The 18,048-nt window shown below is 34.6% G+C and overlaps 1 long non-coding RNA gene across 1 annotated transcript; it reads left to right on the forward strand.

Moving 5' to 3' along the window:
* The first annotated feature begins 3,513 nt into the window (after positions 1 to 3,513).
* On the forward strand, positions 3,514 to 6,277 carry LOC149491950 (uncharacterized). Its single transcript, XR_016319210.1, has 2 exons — positions 3,514 to 3,682; positions 6,013 to 6,277. It is a non-coding gene; the product is annotated as an uncharacterized LOC149491950 (long non-coding RNA).
* Positions 6,278 to 18,048: the final 11,771 nt, after the last annotated feature.

Here is an 18,048-nt window from a genome sequence, read left to right on the forward strand (position 1 = left end):
CGGTGTCTCCGGCACCGAAGTGGCATCCGCCGTCGGGTCTCTCGGGACTGGGCGGAGGGTGTTTACATTTAGTGGTATCAGAGCCTGGTTTTAGGCGGTTCTAGGACTATGTGTATATGTGTAGAAATTTATCTATTTTGAAGTGAGAGTATGAGTAATTTAAGTTAAATACATGCCATATTGGTTTGAATTGGAAACAACCAGCCATTGGAAAATGGTGTTGTGGTAAGCGGAGTATATTATTGAGGTTACTGCTGATAATTAATGGTTATATCATTCTGGACCATTGAATGAATTATGCTTGGAGGAAATTCTTAGAGAATAAGGGATAGAGATTCGATGTGGTGGTTATTGGAGATGAGATATGATTGAGGCATTGCAGATTTGTGTTCTTTTTCTTGAGTTGATATGATTTCTAAGTGTTATAGAATATTTGAGATTTGACTTTGAAAATGTGAATTTTTGTTTATTTCTTTTGAATCCATAAGAAGCATATTGTTTTTATATTGCTTATGGATAAATGATGTTGCTATGAGGATTTTTTTTTCCCTTATTTTGAACACTTTGGATATAATAAAAAAAAAAATTACATTAAATGAAATTAAATTTTCAAGTGTGGTTTTATAAACTTTTGATGAACAAAAGATTGTTTTATAAAATGAAAAATGAATTCATATGTATAGATTCATGAACTATGAAGTATACTGGTTTACGAAGTAAACAATGAAAATGACATTTATATATAATTTAAGTATGGAAGATGAAGTGTGAACCTTGTATGGTTGTGTGGGCAAAAGATATGTTAAGTTATGGCATGGGTAAGATTATAAATGTTAAGTTGAAGTTAACTGATGAAGTATATTATTTTTATTTAATACTTGTTGATTGTGAAATGCATACATAAAATGCATGAATGTGTCTATATGTGCCTGTAGAAGGAGTATGGTGAGAATGAGTTGCTAGTATTATCTAATAAGAAAATTAAATGATGTGGAATTTATGGACATAGAATCTATTTAGAGTATCGATTTTAATATATGCACTTGATGAAGTTTACATGATTTTGGCTAATGGCATTTAGTATGACTATTGTGATAAGCATTCTTTTGGACAGAATTGGTGTATTTACATAATGGATATTTATAAGGTTTAAAATGATGAATAATTTGATGTGACTTGCTATAATAATGAGTGATGAGTATTTTTCATAAGAAATAATGCTGGTGGAATAAACATTATTTCAAGCCATTTATGAGAAGTGATTTCTATTTATGAGCAATAATTACTACTTGGTGGAGTCAAGTATATTGTGGTATTCATCAGTTAGTTTTTCAAATGTATGAATATCGGGAATACTATGAATTGTTATGGTTATAAAAAAAAAAAGTAAATTGTGATTCTTAGTAAGAAATAAATTAATTTTTATGTGCCTAGTAGTGGATCTTGTATGAATTGTGGCACCTTATGGTTTAATATGGTATAAGTATGAATTAAATTCAAAGAGATTTAGTCTTTTGATGTTTCAAGTATTTGTTAAATTCTAGATGTTATATAAGTTATAAATAAGGATTTTTGTTTAATGAGAGATTCTATAATCCGAGGAAAAAGTAAACGACTCCTGTAAAGAAATTAAGATAATTATGTTATATAAATATTGGGCCCTGATGGTTAAGTGAATTGATGAATGACATCAGATATAGAGAGATAGTTGTCCAACTATTGAATTGATGTTATACCAATAAATTAGATAAGTAAGAATGGATCTAGTCAGTTATTATATTAAGAATCAATTACCAAAAAGGTTAAGAATTATGAATCAGTATGATTTAAATGAGATGATAGTCGTTATTTAGAGTTTTAACAAATTAGGAATCATTGATTGTTCAGATTTGATGGACATAGAAGTAATGATATATCAGAGTATACAAGATAAGAATTTCCATATTTTGGGATTTCATGAATATGGAAAAAAAAAAAAAGTTATGGTTCGTGTTGATCTCACTGTGCTTATATGAGAATAAAATTCTAACCCAAAATGATCAAGAGTTTATAAGTGATTATTGTTACAATAGAAAATTTTGGTTAATAGTTAATAGAAGTATTTACGAGTCATGGAAGATTTATGGAGTTATGTGAGATATCTATGATTAAAAAAAAAAAAAAAAAAGAGGTGGAATTGCTATGACTTAGTGCATTCTATTAAATCGTTATGGATAAATGGTTAAGTTGGGATAGTTTATATGACACATTGCATGGTTTGCATAACTTTGTGATTGTGTATAAATACTTTTATGTATTGAGATTTGAAACTTTGTATTATTTTTCTCTTGAGTGGACCTTGCAAGTGTGCATGTATGACTATATGTATGTAGGCATGACAGTGTTTGAGATTAAGTATCATGATGGAATTGAGTTATTAACACTGTTATAAGAATAAGCTATATGATCTTAGGATATACTGTTATGAGAATAAGCTACATGATCTCAGTATATGTTCAGATAATCTCATCATGCTTTATGAGAATTGACTTGATGCAAATCTTCGAATATGATATTTAAAATTAAATGCCTTGATATTATCTGATATGATGATATGTTTGGAAACGGGAGTTATCTAGGTCCTTGGATTGAGTGTTAGATAGAATCAGAGATGTTTATGGATTTTTCTTGTAAGGGAATTAAAGAGGATATTAAGGATCTAATCGGTGTTATGCAAAGTAAGTTTATGTTATACTTATGAGATTAAAATTTTTAAATATTGAATGGTTAAATTTACTATTATGGATCTTCATTTAGGAGAATCACTTATAGAATATAAGGATAGTAAGTGCTAGCCGATTAAGGAAGAATAAATTAAGTCGGAAAAATATTATGAGATTTGGAATTTCTTAATTCAAGTGAATTTCGAGGACGAAATTCTTTAAGGGGGGTAGAACTGTAACGCCCCATTTTTTTTGTGTCTGAAATAGTAAGTTATCGGTCTGTGAATAGTGCCATCGGTCCGGGAATAAGTATTATTTTGGTCCGGAAAATTACTATCTATGTGTTTATTTTATTTAATATTTTTGGAGTATGTATACATTATTTTTGGGTAGAAGTAAGTAATGATATTTTTTTGGAGAAATTAGGAATTAGTGATAGTGAATTATGTTGTTCTATTCTTAAAGATTACGACTTCTTTTTCTGGAGTCCTTTGCGCTGGTGTTCTCTTTTCCGGCCCTTCGCGGCTTCTTTTTCGGCTTCCCTTTCGCCTTTTTCTGGCGCTACTCCTCTTTTGAAGGTTTCTTTGGCGATATTTGTCCCATTAGATTGATTACATTGCTCAATCCTAGCCATCCATTTTGGTGAAAGGACCAAATTACCCTTTAGTCAACTCCATTATTTGAGCTAACATATTTTCTTCTTCTTTTCCTCTCCATCTAACGTGACCTTTCTCTTCTTCTTCTTCTTCTTCTTCTTCTTCTTCTCCTTTAGGTCTTCAATTTTTACTTCCTAAACACATCAAACACTCCATTCAACTTTGATTAAGTACTTAATCTTTGAGATTAAAGCTTGAGAAATGATATTTGGTGAATAATTTCAAGTAATTTGGAGGACAAAGGGTGGAGAACTTCCTACCAAAGACAAGGGAAAACTAAGGCTTCAAGAGTTTGATTTAAGCTTGTTAGAGCTTATGTTTAAGGTTAGTGTTCATAAACACTCTTATCTTGTTTCAATTTTTGATTTTGTGAAGTTTATACTATTTTGTGAAAATTGGGAATTTTATATGAAATGATTTGATTATTGAATTTTGGTGGTATAAATGTGTTCTTGGGAGATTTCTAAGCATGCTTATATTTTGAATTGATAAGGAAAACAATTTCTTCTTCATTCTTCAAGAGTGGCAGAACCCATTGATGAATAAGGCCTTAAGTTTTCTTGTTATTATTTGTGGATTTATGATCTTAAGATGATATTTGATGAGTATTTAGTATGTGGTAGAAATCTCTACCTTGTATATGATTTAAGTAAGCTGAAATTAGGAAAAAGTGTTATTGGGTGTGATTAAGGACTGTTTTTCGATCCCTTTCATTTCCCATTAGTGTCTGAGTCCTTCATGAAAGTTGTAGGTCTGCTCCTTAGCTTTCCAACCCATCCTCTTGTGTCCAATTTGGATATATATAGCTCAACTTATGGCTGAAACACCCAAACTGACTCTGTTATGACGGGCTACATGCATCACTGAATTGAGTGCCCTTTTTGACCACTATAATGATAAGATTATGTTCTGAGTTCTTCATGAGAGTTGTTGCCCTGTGTCTTGAGACTTCTCTGGTTTTGGATTGGTGTGATTTGAGTGTCTGGATAAGTAGAAATTTGATAAACATTGAAATTAGTTCTGCTGAATCAGGTCTGGACTGTTGGTCTGTGTTCCTTTTGCCATCTTAAAGATTGATCTGGGCTGTGGTCCCTTCATAACATTTGTAGTATTTTGTTTTAGCTTTCTAATGAATCAAACATCACTCAATTTGGAGACACAGAACTTAAGTTATGTCTTAAAAACCCAGCAAAGGTCAAGGTTATATTAATGCTGGAAATTTTCTATGTCATGAATCATAGGTTTATTTGGATAAATGAAGGTATGAATTATGTGTGATGAAGTTCTCTTCATTCTTTGTATCCTTTAAGATTTATTTGACAAAAATAAGACATAAGTTTGAAAAGTGTTGTTGTGGATATGTTTAAATGGATATAAATTGGAAAGGTGTGAAATTGATTTAGATAATGCATGATGAGGCTTGAAATTGATACTTTTGTGCATAAGAGTTGTGTTAGCATGCTTGATTGGAGAAGGAAATTCCTCCCCTTGGTACCACCTTGGTGTAGTAAAGCTTACTTAATTATTTTATATATGACATAAGTATGATTATTTGATAACTTTTATATGTTTAGAGTTTTAACAAAGAAATGGGTATTTAAGGTGTATGTGCTTTGAATTTGGAATAAGGAAAATATGATTTCATTATGACTTTAAGAAAGTTTTAAAAGAAAAGGGATTTATGATAAATTTTCTATATTAAGTAATTATGTTGAAGTATATGAGTTACTTAAGTTCTAAAGTAAGCTTACATGTATGATTTCATATGATAAGAAATTTTCTATGTTCAGTAATTATGTTTAAGGATGAAATTTTCAGTTACTACGTTCTAAAGTAAGCTTACATTATGAATTTAAGAAGACTAAAGAATAAGACAAGTTTTATGATAAGTGTTATGAATTAAGAATTAAAACAAGGATTTTGGGCTCTACTATACTTAGTGTGAATTTGATGCGTGATTTGATTTTATTCTGTCTGATGAGCATGCTCGGCATTTGATGCCATTCTGATAAGAAGCTATGATCATGCTAGACACGTGGGTGTCTTCTGTTCTGTTAGGGCGGACGCGCTCTATATGTTCTGAAAAGGTTGGCGACCTAAGGCCATTCTGAATCTGTATCTGAAAACCTATCTGCTTCTCTTTCTCCTAAGTGTATGCGAGCCCTATGGAAAATATCTGTAATACAATTAAACGAATGAGATCATATTATTTTAGTAAACATTACTTTGGAAATTACTGATTATGTTATCAAATGAATTTTCAAAGCATAATATTTCGGTACATGGTATTAAAAATAAAGAGTATGTATTGGTATAATGTTTAAGTAATGAATTTATGATTTGAAAGAATTAAATTATTTATGTTATTAATTATAAGTTTATTTGAAGGAACCAAAGTATTTATGATGATAAAATGTCTTAAGTAAAGGATTTATGGTATAAAGAATTAAATTCTTTATGTTATTAATTACTAGTATATGTGCTATTTGTTTTGCTATAAATGGAAATGTATGTTGAATTTTAATGCATTTATGATTGTAAATAATTTTATGAAATTTGTTTTTAAGTAAGTTGTCATCGCAACTTTGGTAAGTATGTGAATTATGAGCACCACTGAGTTTTATACTCAGCGCGTCGATTTTTATCACGCGTAGGTTGAAGATCGTGGTTGCTACTTGAAGATTTGAAGAGTAATATCAAAGCAGAAGTGACTAATTTGGTAGTAGTCGATTGAGATTTATATAATGAAGAATGATGGCATGTATAATTGTTACATTTTCAGATATTATGTTATTTGAAATATAATTGAAGTATGTAATTACAAAGTATTTTGATGTATATATTTGGAGAGAAGAATAAGATTTATTAAATGATTGAATATGAAATATTTGAAGTCAGTTGATATGATTAGTTCATTAAGACTTGATAGATATAATGAATGCAATTAATTGATGGATCTAAAATACTATTGAGGATTTATTCAATTATGAAAGTATAAAAGTGTTGTTATGTTATAAAGATTATTTGGAGATGTTGGAAGTTTAGAGTTTAATTGGAAGTATTTTGTATTCACATGTTTGGCGAGCTCAGTTTTTAAAAGGATATTCTTACAATATTTCTGTAGGAATTTTCCCAATGTATATAAAAAAAATGCAAGGAAAATGAAATGAAATTGCTATTATAAAAAAAAAAAAATTTACTCGCTAAACTTGTGAATACTCAATTACTTCTAATTCATAATTTTAGTTTTATGATTTATATGTTAAGTTAAGACGGTGTCTCCGGCACCGAATGTGGCATCCGCCGTCGGGTCTCGGGACTGGGCGGAGGGTGTTACACTCATTATGAGGCTTGGGAGCGGTGTAACAGGCTAAGCTTGAACTTAATGAGGATGATAATGGCTGAAAATGTTAAGCCATCAATGCCCAGAACAGACAATGCTAGAGAGTACATGCTGAAAATTAAGGAATACTCCCAATCGGACATAGTGACAAGTCCATCGTAGGATCCTTGATGAGTGAGCTGACGACCAAGAAGTTTGATTGGTCACAATCCATTCATGATCATGTGATGGCATGCAGAATTTGGCAGCCAAACTGAAATCAATGGGAATGGATGTGAGTGAATCCTTTTTAGTTCAATTTATTATTAACTCACTTCCTCTTGAGTTTGGTCAGTTCCAGGTGAATTACAACACCCTTAAGGAAAAATGGAACATTCAGGAAATCAAGGCCATGTTGATACAAGAGGAAGGGAGATTAAAGAAATTGAAGGAACACTCCATCAATCTCACTTTCATAATGGAGCTAGCAGCAACAAAAATCAGGGAAGAAAGGCAAGAAAAGGGACAGTGCCCCAATGAAGGTTAATGAGGGCCAAATCCGTAAGGAATTGAAGTGCTACTTCTGTAGGAAGAATGGTCACTTCAAGAAGGACTGTCCTAAAAGGAAGATTTGGTTTGAAAAGAAAGGTATACTTTATGTTTCAGTATGTTTTGAATCAAATCTTATTGAAGTGCCTAATAATACCTGGTGGTTAGATTCTGGTGCAACTACTCATGTGTCTCATATTATACAGGGATTTCTTTCGATCCAACCCATAAACAAAACTGAAAAGTTCCTATTCATGGCAAACAAAATGAAGGCACGAATAGAAGGAATTGGGACTTATAGATTGATCCTGGACACTGGTTGTTATCTGGATCTTGAAAAGTGTCTCTATGTTCCTGAATGTGCTAGAAATCTAGTTTCTAGGGAGGTTGGATAATGTTGGTTTCAGTTTTAAGATTTGTAATGGTGTTTTTTCATTATACAAACTTAAGTACTATTATGGTTCTGGTACTTTGATTGATGGTTTGTATCGTTTTAATCTTGATGCTGAATTTATTGAATCCCTGTTTAATGTTGAACATATAGGTATTAAACGTAGTGCACATAATGAATGTTCTGCTTTCTTGTGGCATCAAAGGTTAGGTCACATATCCAAAGAAAGGATTTTGAGGTTAGTGAAAGGTGGAATCTTACCTCAATTGGATTTCACTGACTGGGACGTGTGTATAGATTGCATTAAAGGTAAGCAAACTAAGCACACATTAAAGAATCCAGCCACAAGAAGCAGTGAATTGCTTGAACTTATACACACTGATATATGTGGCCCTTTTGATGTTCCCTCTTGGGGTGGTGAAAAATATTTTATTACCTTTATCGATGATTTCTCACGGTACGGTTATGTATATTTACTGCATGAAAAGACTCAATCAGTGGATATCCTTGAGATATTCATTAATGAGGTAGAAAGGCAGTTAAATAGAAAGTTAAAGTGGTGAGATCTGATAGAGGTGGTGAATATTATGGTAAATTTAATGAAAATGGACAATGTCCAGGTCCATTTGCAAAGTTCCTTGAAAGTCGTGGCATTTGTGCGCAATACACAATGCCAGGTACACCTCAAAGAATGGTGTAGCTGAAAGGCGGAATCGTACTCTTATGGAAATGGTTAGAGTATGCTAAATAATTGTACTGTACCTTTATCATTATGGATGCATGCATTAAAGACTGCTGCATATTTACTTAATAGGGTTCCTAGTAAGGCAGTTCCTAAGACCCCTTATGAACTGTGGACGGGAAGGAAACCTAGTCTGAGGCATCTTCATGTTTGGGGTTGCCCAGCGGAAGTAAGGATATATAATCCACATGAAAAGAAGCTTGATGCTAGAACGGTTAGTGGATTTTTCATAGGATATCCTGAAAAGTCAAAAGGGTACAGATTTTATTGTCCTAACCATAGTACGAGAATTGTTGAGTCTGGTAATGCTCGTTTATTGAAAATGGCCAAATTAGTGGGAGCAGTGAACCACGTAAGTGAATGTGCAAGAGATTCAGATTGAAAATCCAACTCAGATGGATTTTCCTAATGTCTCTTCTTCGGTTGTTGTTCCACTTGTTGTATCACGGTTTAACAACATGGTTGAACAACAAAACAACATTCCGAACCCACAAAATGACCATATAAATGATGAACCAGCAAATAATGAACAATTCACGAATGATCAAGTGGTTTCACAAGAAATAGCATTACGAGGTCACAAAGGCAAAGAAGGCCAGCTATTTCTAGTGATTATGTGGTTTACTCACTTGAGCATGAATGTGAATTGAGCATTGATAAGGATCCAGTCTCTTTCCAGAAAGCCATGGAATGTGATAATTCTGAAAAGTGGTTTAATGCCATGAAGGAAGAAATGCAATCAATGAGTGACAATCAAGTCTGGGATTTAGTCGAGTTGCCTGAGGGGTCAAAACAAGTTGGTTGTAAATGGGTTTTTAAGACCAAACGGGACTCTAAGGGCAACATTGAAAGATATAAGGCCAGACTTGTTGCTAAAGGTTACACTCAGAAGGATGGCATTGATTATAAAGAGACCTTTTCTCCAGTTTCCAAAAAGGACTCTTTAAGAATTATTTTGGCTTTGGTGGCTCATTATGATCTAGAGCTTCACCAAATGGATGTAAAGACAGCCTTTCTTAATGGTGACTTAGAGGAGGAAGTATATATGGACCAACCAGAGGGGTTTGTGGTCACAGGAAAGGAAAACTTGGTGTGTAAGTTAAAGAAGTCAATATATGGACTGAAGCAAGCTTCCCGTCAATGGTATCTTAAGTTCAATAATACCATCACTTCATATGGTTTTATAGAAAACACTGTTGATCGGTGTATTTATAAGAGGTCAGTGGGAGCAAGCTCATTATGTTAGTCCTATATGTTGATGACATTCTTCTTGCTGCGAATGATGTTGGGTTGTTGCATGATGTAAAGGGTTTTCTCTCTAAGAACTTTGAAATGAAAGATATGGGAGAGGCATCCTTTGTGATTGGAATAGAAATATTCTGTAGATCACAAGGACTGTTAGGATTGTCTCAAAGAGCTTACATTGATAAGGTATTAGAGAGATTCAGAATGGAAAAATGCTCCGCAGGAATAGTTCCAATTCAGAAAGGAGATAGGTTCAGCGAAATGCAATGTCCTAAAAATGATTTGGAACGTAAAGAGATGGAGTCTATTCCATATGCGTCAGTGGTTGGGAGCTTAATGTATGTTCAGACATGTACTCGACGGATATTAGTTTCGCCGTAGGAATGTTAGGGCGATATCAAAGTAATCCCGGGATGGACCATTGGAAAGCTGCAAAGAAAGTACTTAGGTATTTACAAGGCACTAAGGATCATATACTCACTTATAGAAAGTCCAGCCATCTAGAACTGGTGGGATACTCGGATTCAGACTATGCCGGTTGTGTAGATTCGAGAAAGTCTACATTTGGCTACTTGTTTTTTAGCTGGAGGAGCAGTATCATGGAAAAGTGGAAAGCAGTCTGTCATTGCTACTTCCACTATGGAGGCTGAATTTGTGGCATGCTTTGAGGCCACTGTTCATGCATTGTGGTTGCGAACTTTGTCTCAGGTCTAGGCATTGTCGACAGTATAGCTAGACCGTTGAGAATTTACTGTGATAATTCCGCAGCTGTCTTCTTCTCTAAGAATGATAGGTACTCTAAGGGTGCAAAGCACATGGATTTAAAGTACCTATCTGTGAAAGAAGAAGTGCAAAAACACAAAGTGTCAATTGAGCATATCGGTACTGATATGATGATAGCGGATCCGCTAACTAAAGGCTTACCGCCCAAAATCTTCACTGGCCATGTTGATAGGATGGGCATTATAGATAAGTCCTTGTTAGCATGATGTTAAACTTGTATATATATATACATATGGTTTTTTGCTCATATTATTGTGACACTTGGGAATTCAATTAAAGATGTGTTTTGCTTATTTATGTGTTATCCACATTATAGATGTATACAATAATGGTTTGAGTGAGATAACAATAACAGTTGATTGTAACAATGTATTGATTGTTGAATAGTTTCTCCACAAAGTTTTATGAATTGAAGTGGTCTGTGATATATGGAAGGAATCATGTCGTTCAATGACTTGTGACCGCCATAATCCGATCATCTTAATTCAATTAAGGTAAACATGATAGACTCAAGAAATGCACATGGGCCAAGTGGGAGATTGTTATTATTTTAATCTGTATGTGGCCCATGTGATTAAAGGGCTGGTTCTAATTAAGGTGGCCCAAGATGATGGTTATTGGGCTTAATGGATAAGAGCCAGTTAGGGTTTTAATACCCTTCTTCTGCCTTATAAAAGATAAAGGAATCAACAGATTAGGGTTAACATAGAAACAAGAGAGTGTGACGGCTCGCTCAAACACATACGGAGATAGTTTGTTTGAGAGAGCTCATAAAAGAAACTCCCGCAGCTGTTGATTATTCTCTGACCATTAAGAGAGCACTTACAGACAAAAGGCCAGAGTGAAGAAACATAGATCTGCTGTTACGGTGAGAATCGAATTGTCCCAACGAGGTAACCCATAACATAGATCTGCCGTTATGGATCAAGGTTCGCTTCCGATTATTGTATATTCTTGTCAAACAAATTCTATGAACAATAGATCTGGGCTATATTAAAGTTTATTCAACACCTGTTTCTTTTAAACTAATCACGCTTATGCCTCCATGGATGATCTATTGGTAGAAAATTTCAGTGACATTCAAACCATGATTGTTTCCCACCTTTAGCTAAGGGAAATCCATTTGTTGTTTCCATGCAATTTGTCTAGCTGTACTCCAACCAGAAAGCATTGCCATGGCTGGGAAATTACTTACAGTCCATAGTAAAGTGCTCTTAATGTGAAATTTTGCTTCAAAATTACATCATATGTTTGACATTCAACTTCCCACAATTCTACCAATTTTGCAATCAATGGTTGTAAAAACACAGCCACTTTGAAATTCGGATTCTTTGGTTTAGGTATAATAGTAGTTAAGAACATGTACTTTAACTTCATACACATCCACGGAGGCAAATTATATGGTATCACAATAACTGGCCAAGAAGAGTATTGTTGTCCTGATTGTTTAATGGTTGAAATCCATCGGTACTCAAAGCCAATATAACAATTCTGCTTTCAGTTGTGAATGAAGGGTACAAATGTTTAAAGTGTCTCCAAGCCTTAGAATCCGATGGATGATGCATGGTACCATTCAGACTTATATGCTCGGCATGCCATCTCATGTGCCTTACTGTTGCATCAGAAGCATACAATCTCTGAAGCCTTGGAGTCAAAGGGAAGTTGTACATCTTCTTATATTGTTGATCAACTTTTCAGTTATTTTCAACATAAACCCAAGATTTATACTTAGGGAGATGAAAAAATTTACAAGATTGCCGTTCATTGTCAATTCCCCAATAAAGCATGCAGTTGTTTCTATAACAATCTTTGAACTGGAAGCCCTAATCTTTGAACCAATTTCTTTTCACTATAGAAATTTTCAATCATTACATTATTGGACGACAATGTATCTCTCGCAAATTACACGATTTCATCAAACATCGTTCTAACAAATGGTGTTCTGACTTCATGTGAAGCAAACGAGCCATTGCAGGCAACTTAGAGTTCTTTGTGCAATTTGGACAAAGCTCTTGTTTTGCTGCACTCAACATGTGAAACAACTTCTGTACATCTCGATTTGAACTTTCTTCAACCGGGCCCCAATAAAAATCCGGACCAGTAGCATCTAATACAATTTCTTCATATATGTTGCTATTTTCAGTTTCAAATCTAGAAGAACTTCCAACTTCTACAATGATACTAGAGCCTGCCTGCTAATTGTTCCCATGCAGACTCTAATAATAATAATTGGGAATGAATCCTTTTTGTAATAAGTGCAACTTCACGATATCCGACTCCCAAAAATTCCTATTTTGACATTTTCTATCTTACACGGACATCTAACCTTACTTCCATCCGTAAAATCATGATTAGCAATGGCAAATTGGATGAAGTTATCAAACCCTTCAATATAAGCAGGATTCTACAAATCTTCGATTAGTTGTTGATACATCCATTGCCGATTTGAGTCCATCTACGACAATTTTTTTTGCAGCATTTCATCTATATATAAGCCGGTTTTTCAATGCACACAACAATAATATAAGATAAACCTTTGGCCTATGATGATAATCTAATAATCATTTTCTCCAAAATAAGGCTAAAAATAAGAGAAAACCACATTTTAATAGTAATTGTCAAATTGATTGAATTAAATCAATGAGAATGATATTTGTTAATAAGACTAACAAATCCTATGCAAAAGACCAATTCTTAATAGTTTACTAAATAGTTATACTAAATAAATTCAATTAAATCATATTATGATCAATTAAAATATCAGATTAGTACCAGTATGTTGTGACTAATTGTGACAAATTTTTGTTATTGGTGGGGGTTTAGAATTACATAAAAAGCGATACTATTAAAACAATTAAGTCCCAGAATTTACTGTTATTTGTGAACCCTTTCCCCGAAAACACAGGCATGTAAATGCATATGACTAAGGGCAGAAATGCACGTGAATGTATGAGTCGCCACATTGTTTAATTATTTTAGGGTAAACTAGGAAAAAACCCTAAGTGACTCCAATTTTAATTAACCTAATTACTAGATTAATTATCCCAATGTTTAAGGCACAATCTGGGAACCCGAGGTGGATCCCGAGACCATGTCATGCTGATGAACTAACCAATGAATGAATGCTTTGCAAAGAAGATGATGTAATTGGACCAATGAAAATGTTTGTGTGATTTCGACTTGCCGCCCGGGGTTAAATCCCGAACGTGCCTACGTACTTTCGTTTGAATGGAAGATCAAAGTCAAAGTAGTTCGATAGGCCTTTTTAAAAGGGCTTTGAATGGGTATGCTTAATGCATGAGTGTGTGTATGCTTCGTGCATTTTGTTTAGGCATTTTGCCAAAAATTGATTGATTTGATTTAGGCATTTGTTGCCACACATGTTGATTTAAGGCTTTTAGCCAAAAAGATTGATTTAGGCAATTGTTGCCAAAAATTGATGTGATTTAGGCGATTGTCGCCAAAATTTGATTATTTGAAGGCTTTTAGCCAAAATGAGTTGATTTAGGCAATTAGTTTGCCGAAAGGTGTTGATTGGGCGATTGTCGCCAAAATTGATTGATTTGAGGCAATTTATTTGCCAAAAGTGATTATTTGAAGGCTTTTGCCAAAACTTTGATTTAAGCGATTTGTCGCTAAAAAAATGGTTAATCTACTTATAGGCAATTTGTTTGCCAAAGAGATCAATTGAATTGCAATGTAGGCAATTTATTGCCAAGAAAAACGTGTTTAATTAAGGCTATTTAGCCACAATTATTGATTAATTGGACTTAAGCCGAACTGTTCGAAATAAAGGCGATCGCCATAGCTATTGATTAACTAGGCTTTAGCCAATATTGTCGGATTTAGGCTTTAATACCACGATTATTAATTAACCGGGCATCTAGCCTAAAATTATTTAATTGAGGCAGTTTATTTGCCTAATGATGACGTGAATGCATTTATGCAATTGTAGAATTAGGAGTAGAAGAGAAGCATGCATGAAGTGCTAAAATTAAATAGACAGGGTTTAGTTATTACCTGATTTATTCGACGGCCGCTTCTTAGCTTCAGCTTGAAAACTCCGGATTAAGCTCCTCGTTTGGGGAATATTAATTAATTTAATTCAATTTAAGTGACCAAATTATCACAACAACACAATAATAAAAGCCTATGCTAAATGCAGAAAAGCAGTAAAGAATCGCAAGGAGCGTAAGGGAGAAGGAGCGTCTGTCAACACAGACTGAATGAGTCAAAACGGAGTGCCGGGGCTGTATTTATAAGCAAAATTCGGACGGAAGGGCGGCAGCTGCCGCCGGTCAGGGCGGCCGCTGCCGCCGTATCCTGTCCATTCGCCAGTTTTTTTTCGTTCCGACGGCTTTTTCGGGAGTTCCGGACCTCCAAAAAATATTCCGAGACCAGTTCCGCGATCCTCGCGACGTCCCGGACGTTTTAAGTACGATATTGGCATACTTCCGGTAAATTTCCAAAATGACCTCCGGTCCGGCCGGACTGTTTGCAGTCCGGGAAAACTGGCTTTTTGAGTCTCAAAATTTGAGTATTCACATTATTGCATAGAAAATCAATGCTTTTCTTCATAGTTCAAGGAATAAGAATTTGCATATAAGACATGCTTCTAAGTGAAATTGCTTTGTGTATAAAAATTTATCATTTCTTCTCAAACATTCAAATAATTTACTTGCAATTATTTATACATCCTACATTCAAGACCGATTCACATTCAACAGATTCAAAGCAATAAAAAAATTGCACAATAAAATTTACAATCAATCCAACCACAGTCCATAAATATTCAAAGTAATAATAGCCTAAAAAAAAGAGATAACTCGGGCAATCAGATTGAGGGCGTGGCTGCCATGCCCTGACTTCCAACTACAGGAGCAGTTGGCAGCTGTGCTAATTGGAAACTCAATGGGACCTGTGTTTTGGTGCTGTCAGAAATAAAAAATGGGAAATAAATGAAATGGGCAGTCACTAGCTTACTTAGCTGCCAGTGGAGGGAGTGAGCGGTGCTGTTGACCCTTACTCGACAGTGAGTGACTGAGAGAGAAAGAGATGTGGGCTGGAGAGATCAATGGCAGAGTGAAGTGAAAAGTTGAAGAATAGAAAGTCGATAAATACCCTAATGCTTACCGATGGAAAATTTTGTCGGTAAATAAATTAAAAAAAATGACGCCATGTGTACCCTTTCTATCTGTAAAAATCTCAACCATTATCCCAACATCCATTGGTATTCCATTAGTAACTCTGTTAGAACATTTACAGGCGACAATTTTCATCGGTAAATTTACTGTGCCAAAATTTGATTCCTCACCAAAATTCTATTGCTAAACTATCGGCAAATCTCCCTTAACCTCACGCCAAACTTTACCGACTGCTAGCGTTCCATTAACACTCATCGACAATTATGTAGTATTTCGATGGTAAATCACCTGCCTAAATTTGGCACCAATTTGTACCGACAGAAAGTATTCGATCAATAATTCATCAATGTTTCATCATAGAATTTATCCAATGATTTTTTTTGGAAGAGAATTTCCTCGGTAGTCATTGCTAATGCGTTAGTAAATATTAATGCTATTGTGTCTGTAGGTAAAGCCCAATTTTTTTCGTCATGCATAAACAAAATTTTGGCACTTCATTTTGCATTTTGTTCATTATTTAGCTGCGTTTTGGATCCTAACTCCCCCCCCCCCAACAAGTTGGGGAGTGGATGTTGAGCATACCCAACTTGAGAATCAAGGAGGAGAAAATTGATGGAGATAAAGCCTTAGTGTAGATCTAGGAGCTGAAGATGAGTGGAGATGGGGAGCAGATGAATTAAACCATTGGTAAGTTTATCTCACACCATGTGACAGTCCAATTGTATATGTTTAGTGTGCTCATGAAATGTGGCATTGGTAGCAATGTAAAATGCACTTTGATTATCACAATAGATGTTGATTGGACTAGCATGTTCTATGTGAATATCATTAAGTAAAAATTTGATCCACTGAACTTCACATGTCGTTGCAGCAAGAGCCCTATACTCTGCCTCTGAGGAAGAGTGGGAAATTGTAGTTTTCTTCTTAAAGCAACAACTGATCAAGAAGTTTCCAAGATAGACAACATAACCCATTATTGATTTTCATGAATCAGGGCAAACAATCCAATCAGAGTCACAAAAGGCTCGAAGAACAAGTTTAGGGTCTGAGAGAAAGAAAAAACCAAAAGTTGGATCTTTTTTATGTACCTTTGGATACGATGAAGCCTGTTCATGAGCAGTAGGAGTTGACAAATACTGACTTAATTGATTGAGTAAGTAATTTTGGGCCTTATTGTAAGATATAGCAAGTTACCAATTAATTTGTAATATCTAGATTATTAGACAGTGGCTTACTAGAAGAATGGCTTAATTTGGAATTGTAGTCCATTGGTGTGTGAGAAGGTTTAGTAGTTAGATAACATGTCTCCTCAAGTAACTATAATGCATATTTACATTGGCACAAGTGAATAACTTTGCTTGATCTGACAATTTCTAAGCCAATAAAGAATTTTAAATTGCCAAGGATTTTCATATGAAATTTTATTAAATAGGTGCTTCACTCTTGTGATCTCAGCTAAGTCATTCCCTACAAGTATTATATCATTGACATAGTTGAGTAGAGCAGTAAATGAGCTTTGATGATTGTGAACAAAGAGAGAATCGTTAGAATAAGACTGAGTATAGCCATTTTGATCAGAAATTGAGTGAGCTTGAAGAACCATTGTATGCTGGCTTGTTTTAAGCCATATTAAGCTCTTTTACAGCTTATAAACTAGAGAGGTATCAACATTTAAGCTACAAGGAGGAGGCATGTAGACTTTCTCTTTTAAACCTCCATGTAAGAACGCGTTATTTACATCTAGTTGATGTAAAAACTAGTTATTTATTGAAGAAAGTGCCAAAAGTAACCTGATTGTGGTCATTTTGGCCACATGAGAGAATGTGTCCAAATAATCGAACCCTTCCACTTGTGTACCCTTTTGCCACAAGTTTGGCCTTATACCTCGCAATGGTACCATCAGACTTAGATTGACTTTATATACCCATTAGCCTATGGGTGTCTTGTGAGAGGGTAAGGGAACAAGAGACCAAGTTATTGTTTGCATTGCCTCTGACTCTGAATCTATAACACTTCTCCACTCTTCAAACTTAACAGCCTATTTGTAGGTTTTAGGTTCAGGCATAGAGGAGATACTAAGTAAATAATAAGCATATTGAGGAGATAAGGAAGAGTAGGATAGGACATTACAAAGAGGATATTTGGTTTGAGAATAAGAAATAGTTTTAGAGTGTAGCAGATTACAATGATAATTTGCTAGGTAAGAGGGAGCTCTCCTGATTTGAGTTGAGTGTCTAAGTGGTGGTTACAAACAAATGGTTGTGGGAAAAATAGCAGGTGAACTATGTAAAGGGTGTCGAGTATGATATTTGATGGAGGTAAGGGAGCAGTAATAGTAAGAGGGACAGGTGAAGGTGTTGATTCTGAGTAATCAAAATCTGAATTGTCTATTAAGTGGAGAATTACTGGTTCAGATTTGGATGTGGCAAAGGGGAAAAAGTTTCATAAAAAAATCACATTCCTTGTGAGAGAAATACTTCTAATTTGCACATCCAAAACCACATACACTTTTGT

Source organism: Jatropha curcas, unplaced genomic scaffold (genome assembly GCF_041381405.1).
Source record: "Jatropha curcas cultivar XTBG-Jc1 unplaced genomic scaffold, XTBG_Jcur_1.0 HiC_scaffold_214_pilon, whole genome shotgun sequence".
Lineage (NCBI taxonomy): Eukaryota > Viridiplantae > Streptophyta > Magnoliopsida > Malpighiales > Euphorbiaceae > Jatropha > Jatropha curcas.